Source organism: Pipra filicauda, unplaced genomic scaffold (genome assembly GCF_003945595.2).
Source record: "Pipra filicauda isolate LSUMZ 115617 unplaced genomic scaffold, ASM394559v2 scaffold373_size706493_pilon, whole genome shotgun sequence".
NCBI lineage: Eukaryota > Metazoa > Chordata > Aves > Passeriformes > Pipridae > Pipra > Pipra filicauda.
Genome location: NW_024104502.1, coordinates 28,089 through 39,641, shown reverse-complemented (window position 1 = coordinate 39,641; position 11,553 = coordinate 28,089).

Below are 11,553 nucleotides of genomic sequence, written 5' to 3'. Positions count from 1 at the left end.
GGCTTTCTGCTCCTCAGAGTCCAATCTGATGTAATATTACATTAACCATTTTTTTTCTCGGGGAACTGGAGGCAGGGAGGAGAAGCTGAAGCACAGCTCTGCATTTCGTCTCTGCGGCGAAGGCGTGTTTGCTGCACGGCGCCGGCGGGGAGGGAGCACTGCGGGCCCGCAGAGCCTGGCAGGAGCCTTCACAGCCTCCCAGCCATCACTTCCAAGTTTGTTGCTGGTAGCTCTGACTCCAGAGAGCACACCAGGTAAGGAGACAGTAGCTCTGACTCCCACAGACCCCACAGCTCATGGGGTACCCGCCACTCCTTTCCATCACCCAGAGATGGATCCCAGGACAACTCTGCTGTGGGCAGCAGGAACCATTTTCCTTTTTTTCCCCTCCTTCTCCAAAATGCACACTGTATGGCACATGGATTTCAACCATCAAAGACATGGCACTTACTGAGGGGCTGGGAAGGTTGACTGGCCACGCTGCACGCGGCAGCAAACCACCCCCAGGATTATCTGCAGTGGCTCTAATTATCTCAGAGCATCTGCCATTAAAATGCAAGATCAGGCCAGCTACAAGTACGAAACAGAAACAGAACTCGTTGTTGATGCCTGTAGTAGGCACCAAAGGCGTATAACTCTGCATAATTGCTAATTGTTATTACTATTGCAGTTGATGCCAGAATTGCCCAGAGATACCTCCTGCTCCTTGCATCCCTGTGGGATTTGGGAGGGCACTGAATCCCTCCGTGACCAGTGGTGGTTCCCTTGGCAGAGCCCCTCCCATGGCAAGGGTGTTGAAGCCTTGCCCCAGAACCTGCAGAGCCCTGTCAGAAACCCTCCGCACCGGCCGCACCAGCAGCCGAAATTGTGAGGGACAGAGTTAACTGCAAGTTCAAGTGGGAGATCAAAGCGCGTGCGGATTTACAGGGCCGGCTCTTTGAAGCCCCCGAGCCCGGACAAAGCCCTCCCGCTGCGCGGCATTCGGCTCCCACAGCGAAATCCTCCGGGGTCTAATGAAGCCACTTGACCTCTTGCTACCCCCATTCTCCGATCTCCAAAGAAGGCATTAATGCTCCTGACATCCAGGCAGTCAGGGGGACAGGGGTGGGTTTGACAGGGACTGGCAGGGCTGCCCCAGCCGTGCTCACAGCTTTGCAACAGTGCAGCCTAAAAACATCATAAGATACCCCATTTTGTTGGGTTTGTAGAGCTCTTTACAGTACACAACACCACTAGATATTTTTTCCCCTTTGTCACTGCAGTCCTGTGCCCTCAGCAGGGTTCAGCCATCATCTAGTTTTGTATTTCTGAAATGCACTGGATTTCCCATTGCTCACGCTCAGACCACTCCAGCACCCACACTGCTCCAGGTGCAAAACCCTTAAACTCCAACAAGAAACCCCGTATCTGCTCCATACTTACACAGCCCACTTGCACACAGTCAGATGATTCCCTCGCTCCTCTGAAGTGACTCTCCAGCTGGTCCTCTTTGCCCGATGCCTGGCCTGGAGGCTCCAGGGGATGGTTTGAGTGCTGGTCCATATTTGATCCTGAGTACCAGGCTGTGGAACAGAGCAGAGAGTACCCCAGCCAGCAGGACCCTGCTTTCAGGATGTTCTGATCACCTCTTTCCGTATTGCATTGCGCTCCAGTGATAAATGTTTTCTGGTAAACATGCTGTAGATGAAGGTAGGAGCCAACAAAATGGAGATGCCAAAAGCTTTTTGTCTTTGTGATTTAGTTTCTTATTAGAATATGCTACTGGGGAAGAAAAGATATCATTGATAAGACTGACATTGGAGTCAGCCAGTAAAATTAAAACTCCAAGCACTGGACTGGCCTTTTCCCTGTCAGGCAGGAAGACAAATTCCCTGCCAAACACTCTCAGATACTCATAAATATTAGGGGCAAAACTTTCAAATAAAGAAGGGAAAGGATTCTGCTGCCTTCAGTTTTGGCAGAACAGTTTCAGATGCTTTAAAGGGCCTGACTTCCACCTGAGGACTTGTCCTTCTGCCTCAGAACCAGCCCCAGGAAGGCACTGGCACCCATCGGCTTGGGGCTGGAACATCTCATTTTTCTCTTGCCTTCCAAAAGCATTGCTCTAAATTATGGTAGACAAAACCAGCCTCAGAGCAGCTCATTGAGCTTGGGGTTGCATCCAGAATTCAATAACAAATGTGCATGGGGGGTTGATAGATAAAACCAATTCAAACACCAGTCCCCCTTGACGTTTGCAGGCTCGTGGAACTGGAGCAGGAGGATTCACCAATTCTGAGCTCAGAGGTGCTGGGAGCTTTGTTCCTGGCCAGATCTCTAGTAACTTCTCAGAGCTCAGATGCTGTGATTTGGTCTCACTGGCCTCATCCTCCTCTTTCATTTTTACACAGAGTAAACCTTGCCCAGAAAGCACATTTTTGATGACAGGGTGAACGTTCTGAGTCCATTATCTCAGGGCACAGAGGATCAAGCTTTTAAATTCAGTTCTCTTGCCCCAAAGCCTGCTACCAGCAGTGATCCTATAGCTTCCACCAGCCTGGCACAGACAGTCCTGCTCCTGTGAGCACCGTGCCAGAGTGGGTGACAGGTTGACAAGGAAATGTGCACATGGATCTGACTGCACACTGCTCCTGCTGCTTGCACATTTTAGGAATGTGTTTATCTTCTTTATAAGAAGATAATAATCTTTCAGCAAGCACTTGAAATAATCATACAAATAAGTACTTCTGTATGGTGTTCAACCATAAGCATGTGGGAGGTGATGTGACTTCAACCACCTCTGATTTTGAAGCACTGGCTTGTGACCACATGCTGGGCTGTGAACCAGCAGCTAGCCAGGCTTACACTTGGGCTTTCCAAATAAATTCAGATTAATAGAGAACAAGTTCCTCCTCTCCCTGCCTCTTTCACAGCCTCTAAAACCAGATGCCCAAGCCTGCTTTGACACATGTGTACCACCTGAGCCTTTCACCAACATTACTTGTCATTAACAAAACATAAACCAGTGGTCACATCTTAACGGGAAAAGTTAAATCTCTTTATGCAGTTAAATAAAGATACCTTGTCCAGTCATTAAGAAGTGATTAACTTATCTAAGAAATAACAGCACTAGTGCTGTCAGACTGGCACACAAACACTAAAAAGAGCAGGGATCAGATATCATATTAGGCTAATTATAAAGAGAAGAAAAGACAAGCAGAAGCATAAAATAGCCATGTGGATAGTATTTTGCTGGATTTTTTTCTTTGCACAGAAAAGGCTAAACACATTCCACAAAAGAGAAATATGAGTATTAAAAACAATTCTCTTCTGGTTTCATTCATTTAGGGCTGTACGTGTACGGGCACACGTTCAGGCAGCCTCACGGGGTGTGTGAAGCAGCAGCCAACTCCTCATACAGACTAAGCTTCTTAAACCTAACAGAAATCCTTACATCTCTGCACAATCAACCTGCAGCACAATTCCAGGTCCTGGAGTCTTTGCAGAGCAGAGGAAGCAAGGCAGAACAGCCCATTCCACACCCCCCCTGCACACACCCTTGCCATGGCCACGTTCCTCCTCTGGAGCAGCCACAGAAGCTCCTGAGCGTTCCTGGAGACTGGGTACACTCAGTTTCTTGTGATTCTGGTGTGTTCACAGAGCCACCTTGCCAGCCCCGAAGTCCAAAGATGCTTGATTTTCATCAGCAAGAAACTGAGTGCCCTTCCTGCAATTTCTGCCCTATTCACCCTCCCAGAAATGAGGTTTATCCTCCTGTCCTAGTTTTGGCTTGGACCTGGAGGTTATTCTATACCACTGCACGTCATTGCCAGGGGTGGGGGAAACAGACTCTCAGGCTTCTGAGAAGAATGTGTGGCACTGTCCACCCTTGTTCCTTGTCCACCCTTGTTCCTTGTCCACCCTTGTTCATTGTCACTGGGTCGCAGTGAGCATTTTTGCATGTCAGCACCCTCTCTTTTGTATATTAATGTTGTTGTTACTGATCATTTTCTTATCTCAATGCTGTTTCCAGTAAATTGGTCTTATCTCAACCCATGATCTTCACCTTTTGTGCCTTCAATTCTCAACTCCATCCCACTGGAGCAGGAAGGGGAAGGGCAAGAGGGGAGCGAGTGAGCAGTGTGTAGTTTGGGAGAGTCTCAGTGGGGGCACTGAATTGGGGAGTACCATTTCTAAACCACAAAACTTCTCACTGCCATCCACTACTTGGATGGTCTCTACCTGCATATCCCCCTTCCCCACCGCACCCAGTGGCTTTCAGTGCGTGGTGAACATCGTTTCTGCAGCATTCATGCCATCCTCACTAAGGCAAGGTTAATGGGCTGGCTGTCCAACACCTTGTGCATTTCACTCCCAGGTTATATCTGGGGAAAAAGTTCAACTTCTAAAACCAGGAGACAAAATCCAATATATCAAGACAGAAGATGAAAGCACCAAAATTCACCAAAGTTCTAGGGTCCTCACTGGAGAGAGAAACCTGTTCCCACGAGAGGGATGGCTGTGGCTGCTCTTCCTGCTCCCAGGTTTGTGAACCACATGAGTCTTTTCTCCCTCAAAACACAGTGAAGTGATTCTGTCCTTAGGATGACAAAGACCCAGATTGAAGTCCCTCTTCTACTAAAATTACAGCAGAAAATTGACCCTATTTTCTGAAGGATGCTCCAAACCAACCCTCCCTGCCTTATACAGCCAGTGCCTTCATCTGCTGAACACGAGAAGTCCTTGTTCTGTGCCCACCACATCTGCAGACATGCAAGATCCAATCAGTTTTTTTGGAACACAGGTACTGACACCAGTGAAGGGCCACCCTACCACCCATGGATGCAGCTGAATGCCTGCTGCACACAGAGTGCACATAACTACCTGTGATAACGTTTGAAACCTGGCAAAATCTTGGCACTTGGGAGACATGGGAGGCAGAAAGCGGGGTGCCTAGCAGTGGGAGGAACCTCTAGAATTAAATGGGGATTGTGAGGGTCTGAATTTTGACTTTAGGGTTTAAACATCAGTTTAGTGGGAACAGATGAGATGCAAACACAGCTGTGGGCAGACAGCTGTCCACTGTGCTCCAACACCCAGCCAAGCACAGACCTGCCCGTCCCTTCCAGCCAGGGACAGCAACAGCTCCCAGCTCTGCAGGGGATGTGCTGATGCTGAAGAGATACCCATCTTCTCATCCCACCACTCAGGACCTCACTCACAACAAAGTTCTCCAACACAACTGAAGTACTGACCCGATAAGCAGAGGTCAGGACCTGTGTCTGAATGATTGGTACAGCCAGAAATATCTCATCACTGTTGGAAAAAAAGGGAAGTGGTTTTCCATTTTTAATACTTGCATCCTCTTTAAAGCTTTTTTTGCCAAAAACTCATATTAATAGTGATGGCAGATCCTACTTTCCTTGAGGTAATGCCAATTTTCGTGCAATTTTTTTTACATAACTATAGTGTTATTGAGGAACAAGTAGTAAGTGATAGATACTTTAATGTAATATGAGTCAATATGTATTTATATGTGCTTTATGACTTAATCAATATTGCTACATTAGCAAGAATAAATATCATGTTTCCTTTTCTACTCTGGGAAAGAACAAATAAGGAAAGTCACATTCTGAAGTTTAGGAATGAATAAACTCTCTGCATTGCCCAGACAATTCAGTAAATATCTGACATTCCTTTGTTCTCCAGAGCAAAGCAAGTACCTCCCTGGGCAGGGCATGGGGCAGTTGGCACTGGAGACTCGACTTGGGACTCCTGTTCAGTTTATTTAGAGAGAGCTTCTTAAGAGGAATTTTAAAAAAGGAAACAGGCCCCAGCACACAGTGTGCATCCACTCCAGCATCCTGAATCTCAAGATGAAGGGCTTCGCCCCCTGAGCAAGGGAAGGTTTTACCACTGAAGAACAAGAGGAGGTCACCAGCACCTCCCTGAGCTGTGCCCAGCCCCACACCCTGGTAAAGGAAATGGCAAAGTGCTCCTGGTTTACTACAAACCGTTCACTGCTGCAAAAGCTGTAGGTTGTGGCAGGCATGAGGCATCCATTTTTATTATGGACACAAACTTTCCCATCAGTTATTTGTTCTGCAGTGCTGTCCTCACTCAATGCAGCAATGAAACCCAGCCCCTACAGCAAGGCATTCATCCTACACATCCTACATATTCATCCTCCAGTGGCAGGCCTTCAGCTGGAGCAAACCTGCTGGGAAAGCTCATCCCCAGCTCATCTCTGCACTTGCTGCCCCTCAAGTCAGTCACACTCCTGTTTTATCCTGGTTCACCGCTGGATAACCTGTTATCTTTGCACAGTGCAGTGCCACATCACCTCACTCCCGATGGATCCATGCAGGGAGTGAGATCCAGCACATGCAATCTGAGCTTGAGCACCTGGATGGGATACAGGATAAGACTGGCTTCTGATACTTCCTTTGAGTGTCCCCGAACTATGCCAGAAGAAAGAAGTCCACTCCTGTGAGTGCTGCTGGGAGTCAAATCCAGACAGGATCTGAGAACACAATAAAGATCACAGCATTTGTGCTTACCCAAAATCCCCCAAGCAAGCACTATCCATTTCTGCTCTGAATCTTACAGTTTGTGTTTCCAACACCATATTTCAGGGCTTCACCTTGAAGACACCAGTGAGATGCCCAGCCAGGTACATTCCAGGGAGTTTAAGGCAGAATCTTAATTTACCTCATCTGATTAAAGACCCTCAAAGCAGGTCTCTGTAGTGGCCAATGTCCCTCTATGTACCCCCGCACACTGCCTTCCCCTGCCACACCACTCGTGCAGCTACAGAGAGTCTCTCACTTAAAAACCTCATTCCAACACTCAAAGACCTGAGATGGAGAATGTGGTGCCTTCCCTCACCAACCCTCGCCAGCCCAGCTCCGCAGAGACTTTCTCTTTACTTCTGGTCGGCCGCAGGCTTGGCCTTCAGCAGGGGGGCTCTGTGCTACACGAGGCCAAGCTGCAAAGTGCACCTGAGATATTTGGGACTTGAGATGCTATTGATGAGCTCTTCTAGAGGACATAACCTCTGGAAATTCAGTCACTGCGTATTACTTTTACATTGGGCTGGAGCCAAGCTGGTTTTATTGCCATCCTCCACCGCTGGCCTTGTGAGCTACTTAAAACTTGGACTATTCTCCTAGAACTGGGCTATAAGGTTGTGCCAGCCATGCCGAAGCTCTGCTAAACCTGTCTGGGGCTGGCTGGGGTTTGGGTCTCCCAGGCAGGAACTGCCCGCTCCCACCTGACAGCACCAGCTGAGTTAAATGCAGCCTCTTCCGCTCCACTGGGCTTCTCCTCCCCTCCCATCACACCAGGATAACCCCCTCAGCTATTCCCTTGCCATTCTGGATTTACTCTGGTTTCCTGGGGGGTCAGAACCTGACCTTACAAATCACTAAGCCAGGACTCACGTAAGGACAGGAGAAGGGAGAAAAAAATCTCCTCTATGCTCAGTTTGGAGAGTTTGGCAGCATTTGTTTATTTTTAACAGATTGCCACCGCCACATTTCAGCCCTTTTCCTGTTGTGATCGTTAGAACCTTTAACTGAATCATAAATCTTTTATTAACATTTGGTATTATACTAATTAAAACTGTTCCATGTATGTATTATTAATTTCTCCAGCACTTCTTGTGAAGGTGACGTTTTTAGCTGGCTTAGCAAAATTCACCATAGTAAATAAGGAGAAACTCATTTCCAGGCAATTAGGCTTGCAGAAAAATAAGTTTCTTAATGAAGGGGACGATCATTACAAATTTTACCTAAATAAACAGGGTTTCTTAATGGTAACTCTTCAAGCTAAGTAAACAGATTGGTGTAGTAATGTCCTAAGCAATACTTAAATGTAACTGTTTAATAAATTGGTAAATTACTCATTTCATCTTAGAACGAAATGGTAATACTGTAGTAATAACCTAGTATATATTCTGTAAATATGAAGCATTATCACTTTAGCTCTGAAGAAATCACCACAGTGATATGTCAGCATTGATCTAAAACTGCAGCATTTTATCTCAAGTTTATTACCCATTTTTGAGAATCGCTGAGATTTTCAGAGCATAATGGCAATAAAAGAAGAATTTAAAAAGCGCTTAAATGTGCATAAGTTAATCAGAGGTATCCTCAGGGGGAAAAGGAAATTTGGTAAAACATGAATTATAACCATCATTTAAACTTACTTTGGACACTAGAGATAATAAATGGCACCATAATTTAGAAATAGCTTTTAACATCAATGACTGTAAGAGGCACTTTACTGTTCATAAGAATTGCAAAGCAACGGTGCTGAGGCCAATTTTATTAGCCATTTTTTTCTTTATAAAAGCAATCCCACCATTTCCAAACTGAGCACACAGGAACAAGAGTTACGTGTTAATATGCAAAATGCATTTGAGGGTGGGTTTTTTTTTAAATAGCCAGCAATAAATTTACTAAAAGATACAGTCTGGAGACAATTGAATGATCATTGAAGAATAAAGCCCGCTCAGAGTTTACATATTTGGGAAGAGCAGATAAGAGGAGGGATAGGAGGGAGAGAAAATCGTTCATACATCCCTATTTACTGGGGAATGTCGCAGCACTTCCGAGCGCAGGGGAGCAGCCGTAAATCAGCGGAGGCAGCGCCGGCGGAAAAAGGCTTCTCCTTCGAACTTTTCACGGCCGGCAGCGCATCCAAGGCTCAGGGCGGCCCGTACAATACCCCATTAACATGCCCCTTTCCCGGCGACAAGAGCCCTCTACAATGCAGCTTTCAGACCCATCAATTATCAGACCTCCCACCAATAAATTTTGGCCCGGCAGGACAAGAGGCCCTTTGACGGAGCGGCAGCGCGGGCGTTATTTGGGGGGTCCCGCTGCGGTGCCGCATCCCCGCCTGGCCCTGGGCAGCAGCGACGCGGCCCCCCAGGTATCTCGGTGGGGTCTGACCCCCCCCGGCCCGTGCCGGAGGGCACCAGGCAGGATAGAGGCAAACAAGGCTTTACCCCGACAGCGTATGTGTTCACGGAATGGGCAAACAAACTCAGCTCAAGAATTAAAATCTAATTTAATTGGTTTCAGACTAATCCTGTATCTCGAGAATAAGAGAGATTAATATTCTTGAGACTTTCCATGTCTGAAGCATCCAAGATCCTCGAGAAGCCCTGCTTGGCAGAATGGGCTGTTAAGGCTGAAACTCAGGAGAAAGCAAATATCTATATTTTAATTATTTCAACCCCGGCCTCTTTAGCATAATCAAGATCTAACTACAGTCGTTATCCCACGTTGCCAAAGTGACTCCTTCATGCTCTCAGAGCTGCTGGGAGGAGCCTCAGCTCTCCAGCTTGTCCCCCAATAGTTTCTGGAATGAGATGTGGTTACACACCATTCCAAGAAAAATAAGGTCACTTGCACAATTTCCAGGGAAAACAAATTCAAGGCAACCTGGTAACAGACTGTTACTGATTTTGTGTTGATGTTGGGAAGATAAATTCTACCACTAGAAGAGCCACAGCACAAAAACTGAAGCTGTACAACAGAACATGTAAGAAACGGGGAAGCATCACACTGATTCCTGAGAGCATCCTCTGCTCCAGGACTTTGCCTTGGCCTCCAGCAAAGCACATTTCTAGCGGGAGAGATCCCTCTGAAAGTAAAGAGAGAGGATGGGAGCAGTTTTTTTGTTAAGTTTGAACAAAGAGAAACCAGGAGGTGAAGTAATCCTGAATCTCCTGTATAGGACTCAGCAACATTAAGCAAACTGGTTCTGAGGGCTAGAAGCTAAAATTATACAAATCCAGGATAAAAAGAGAGAGAGAGAAAAAAAAAGAGCAATATATTAATTTTTACTGTGGCTGTGATTAAGCACTTAAATTTTGAATCGATTCTTCATCATTAGGGATATTTCATTCAAGACTGGATTACTTTTTAAACGAATTATCTTAGCTCAAATAAGGCTATATTCAGAAGAAATTTAATACCTGTATAATTAGACGCTGAATTAAGATGACCTTGCCATGGAACAACTACATTTTAATTTATTCTTCATAATTAAAAGCAAATCTCCAAATACCTTAGGCTGATTTTTTTAAACACCCGTTTAATCCTGTTGTTCTAAACGGACATCTTAAAACGCCAGAGGTTGGTACCAAAAAACTTCTGACCCTGGGATTCCTTGAAATCTGGCAATATATTTTTAATTAGAGAACTCGAGTGCTGTGCTCGTTGAGCTAGGGAAGCACCGCTGAAGCAAGCCTTGCGATCCTTTTTAAGACCAGTTTAAAACCGGAGACTTGGGGGGGACAGGAGGATGGATAGACAGGCTGTGTCCCCCCGGAAGGTGCTGCATCCCCTTGAGTTCCCAGCAGCTGCTCCTGTGAGAACAGCTCTGCCATATTATATCTGGCATCAAAACGAGCAACGTGGCGCTTGGTTTTTGCATGACGACAGCACCATTTCCACCTACTCTTTTCCCTCCCCATTAGCGGGTATTTTGCCTGTCGCACCAGAAGCAAGCCTGCTATTTTGATGCCACCAAAGAACTGGGATCTGTGCGTTCGGGTCTGCGTTTGCTCCCTGCAGCTGTGTGCAGCACAGCCCGAGGGGATCCTCTCCAGCACTGCCCTTGAGCGGCACTCAAAGCCCACGGGGGGGGTCATTGCAAGCCCAGCCAGCCAAAAATACACTGCTCTGTCCAACCGCCCGGCGGGAGCCGCGCCCCCGTCGCCTCCAGCTCCCGCACGGAGCTGTCGGTCCAGACAAGCATTTGTACACGCAACCAGGACAGCTAAACACACCAGTTATGAAGATGAAAACTCAAACTGAAACGTGCACTGAAGCATTTGGCAGCCAACAAGATTGTTAAATGGGGCCCGTGAGCCAGATTTTCAGTAAATCAGAACAGCTCTGTGAACTCTCTGTCCCAGCGCACGAGGATTCATCGAACAGCTCAGCAAAGACTTACACAGCAAACATCACGACACAGCGAGTTCCTCATGCTGCCCCAAATCTGACAGACCCTGCTGTTCCTGGCACTTACACAGAGAGAGGGCAAAAAATTCCCTCCTGGCTCTCCCTGAGCTACAGCAGGGCTGATCAGGAGTGAACAGCCCGAGTTTATTGGTGTTATTCAAAATTGACTTTCGCCTCTAAACCAGACCTGACTGTTGCACGGGTACTTACTGAGCACGGTGCAGGAGGCTGGATCCTCGGCTGCTTCAGTTGCTCTCAGCCCATTCACTCCCTGGCAAGAGAGATGCCAATTCCGATCAAACCCTATTGTACACTAATGACATTCAGGCAGCACAAGCCAAGCACTGGGAGCAGCTGAGCTCTCCCACTGCCTGGTGGGTTCAGGAAGAGTTACAGGTGTAGGATTTGGCTTGGCTGCTTTGTTTTTGCCTCATCTGTTTTCATACATGTTTGAGCCTTCCATGACACATCACTAAACTCTAGACACAAAAATTATCTTAAAGGAGATTTATTTTTTCGGAATGAAGAAAGAAAAAAAAAATGCTACTCTCTGACCAAGTGTAATCTATAAAAGGTAAAAGCTTGACACTTCCAC